Below are 2915 nucleotides of genomic sequence, written 5' to 3'. Positions count from 1 at the left end.
AACTGCAACATATCTGACTGGGTTGGGACATATCATAAATCTGTACCTCAAACTATCCACCGCAGCTCAAATTTTTCTTTCTATCTTCTGATTCATTTCTATAAATGTGATGTCTTTTTTGAACATCATATTTATTGGTTTTCAGACTGAAAACAACTCTGACCTCATTTTCCATAATATGTCCATTATAATGGACAATCGTGAAAAAATTGTTGCTCATTTTCTCTACAAATAAAAAAATGTATAAATTTAGATTAAAAAAAATTAGATAAGATAATTTCATAAATCATTAAATAATTAAATATAATATAATATACTATTATATTAACGATAAAATAATTTTTTTTATTTAACTTGATTGATTGATTATTAATATTACTAATAATGATTTAATAATTATTATTAATCTAATGATTTAATAATAATATGATTTAGTCCATGATTACTAATAATTATTTATTATAAATATTTAATGATTTAGATTGGATACTACTCATTTAGTAATGACTACTAATAATAATGATTAGTTTTATAATATTTTTATTTTTAAAAATATCAAACAAAATTGTTAATTAATTGTTATAAATTTTAAGATTATATTTCATTCAATTTTTACTCCTTACTAATTTACACTTAATCTAATATAAATTAAACTAAATATTTTTAAACACAATATTTTTTTAAACGGAAATAAATTAAACAAATTAATTTTATATAATCTAATATAAACTAACTAACTAACTAATTTACACATACACAACAACAAAAAATAATAAATTACCCCGTATTTATGCCTTCTTCATTTCCTTTCTTGTTTCTTTCTTTGAATCAATCTGTACGTAGGCAAATGTTGTGGAATAATGTCATGTACGTGTAAAAAATATTTCTTTAAACAACAATAAATTAAACAAATTAATTTAATATAATCTAAATATATTATAATATAACTTAAACTAATAAACTATTTCATTATTATAATATAACTTAGTTAAAATAACAAACTAATTAAGAACTAATTAATTTTTTTATAATATAACTTAAACTTCAACAAACAACCTAATATACGTTTAAACACACTAACAAATTAATTAAATATTTAATAACTTAAACTAAGAAACTAATTAACTAATTTTTTATATAATCTAATATATAACTTAAACTAACAAACTAATATAATATAACTTAAACTAACAAACTAATCATTTATACTAACAAACTAATTAACTAAATTTCTGTTTTACCCTAAACCCTAAACTAACAAACTAATTATTTCATATAATAAACTAAATTAAACAATAAAAAATTACCTCACGAACAATGTTTGAGCCTTTATCTCCCTTTCTTCTTCTTCTTTTCCTTTCCTTTCCTTTCCTTTCCTTTCTCTCGCCGAATTTTCTTTCTTTCTTATGATTCTACCCTAAACCCCTCATATCCAATATATAATGATCTTTGCACGGTTTTAAGCTGCAATCAATGTGAGCTCAATAATTCACGTTAAAGGCTGCAAATTTTTCAACCGTTGAACGCTGCAATAATGCAGCACTAATTGTTGCATGTAGCAGCTGATTTTACGTTGTAACAATGCAGCTATGATAGCGAGAGGGGGTAGTCTCGAAGCTATGGCACGAGGGAGCAGAAGCTTGGTCGTCGGGCGTGCATGGCGACCAAGCATGTCGACGTGCATGGTGACATTGGAGGTCGCCCGGAAGGCATGGTGACCTATGTGGGAGTGTTGGCCATCATTAGGGATGGCAAATGGGTACAGTTTTGTGGATTCCGCACCGCACCCGTTTCAATTGGGGCGGGGATGGGTATAATTTTAGCAGGTAGTGGGCGGGTGTGGATTTAGAAATTGATACCCATTGCGGGTAGTGGGCGGGTAATGGGTTTGAGTCATTACCAGCCCCACATCCGCCCCGCATCCGCCGCCCCGCTAAATATCCATTAAATTTTGGATCATTATAAATTTAGGTGTAATTTTATAGACTAATTTATAAATTTTAATATTGTATAAGATATAACATGTAATTTAACTAAATATTAGGGATATTTAGTCTTAATATGATCTCTTCTTTAATCTTAATCTTGTTATTGCGCCGATCTTTCCTAGTCTCCACTCTTCACGTACGTTTCTTATTCTTCTTTAATCTTTAATCTTTAGTCTCTGTGCCTCAAATCTACAAAAACCCAACTTTGATTCCTATAGTTCGCTGGTTTTTCATATATCAAGAACCATTAATTACTTGCTCTCCATATGGCTATGTTTCTTCTTTGTAATTCTTCTCTTCATATCTGGTCTATTTTTAATAGCACTTCACACTGATATAGGAAAATAAACCTAGTATTTGTGTAAACTCCTATCTTTTCTACCTTGACCAGGGGCCTTCCTAGTCAAAGCTTGTCTGGAACTTTATCTCCATTGATTGGGAACCTTAGTGAGCTGCAGTCAGTGTAAGTTAATTGCCTTTGTTGATTAAGTTGCATATAAATTTAGCTAATCTTTCATGTACTTTTGGGCTTTCCTTTTTTTTGTGACTCAAATTTCCTGCATTTTTTTAAGTAATTACTTGTTTGTTCTTTTTTCATGAGCAGGTTGCTTCAGAATAATGCTATTTCGGGTCCGATTCCGGCTACGATTGGGAAGTTAGAGAAGCTACAGACTCTTGATTTCTCCAAAAATACTCTCAGTTGCGAAATACCGACTTCCTTCGGAGACTTGAAAAACCTCAACTATTTGTAAGTGTCCATATTTTTTACTACTTTTTCATCATATTCATCTCCCTGTCGAGTTTCTTTCTAGTAGCTCTGTTTCTTATATGTATTTTCCCTTGTTCTTGCTGGACGTATCAGACAATTAAACAATAATAGCCTTACTGGACCCTGCCCGGATTCTTTGTTACAAATTGGAGGTCTTA

The 2915-nt window shown here is 29.8% G+C and overlaps 1 long non-coding RNA gene across 1 annotated transcript; it reads left to right on the top strand.

The window, feature by feature from the left end:
- The first annotated feature begins 2238 nt into the window (after positions 1 to 2238).
- Positions 2239 to 2628, top strand: LOC120212597. The gene is made up of 3 exons (XR_005524718.1): positions 2239 to 2273; positions 2380 to 2451; positions 2593 to 2628. It is a non-coding gene; the product is annotated as an uncharacterized LOC120212597 (long non-coding RNA).
- Positions 2629 to 2915: the final 287 nt, after the last annotated feature.

This window comes from Hibiscus syriacus, unplaced genomic scaffold (genome assembly GCF_006381635.1).
Source record: "Hibiscus syriacus cultivar Baekdansim isolate YM2019G1 unplaced genomic scaffold, ASM638163v2 tig00110013_pilon, whole genome shotgun sequence".
NCBI lineage: Eukaryota > Viridiplantae > Streptophyta > Magnoliopsida > Malvales > Malvaceae > Hibiscus > Hibiscus syriacus.
The sequence above is the reverse complement of the archived record's forward strand: the minus strand, read 5'-3'. Positions and strand labels throughout refer to the sequence as shown.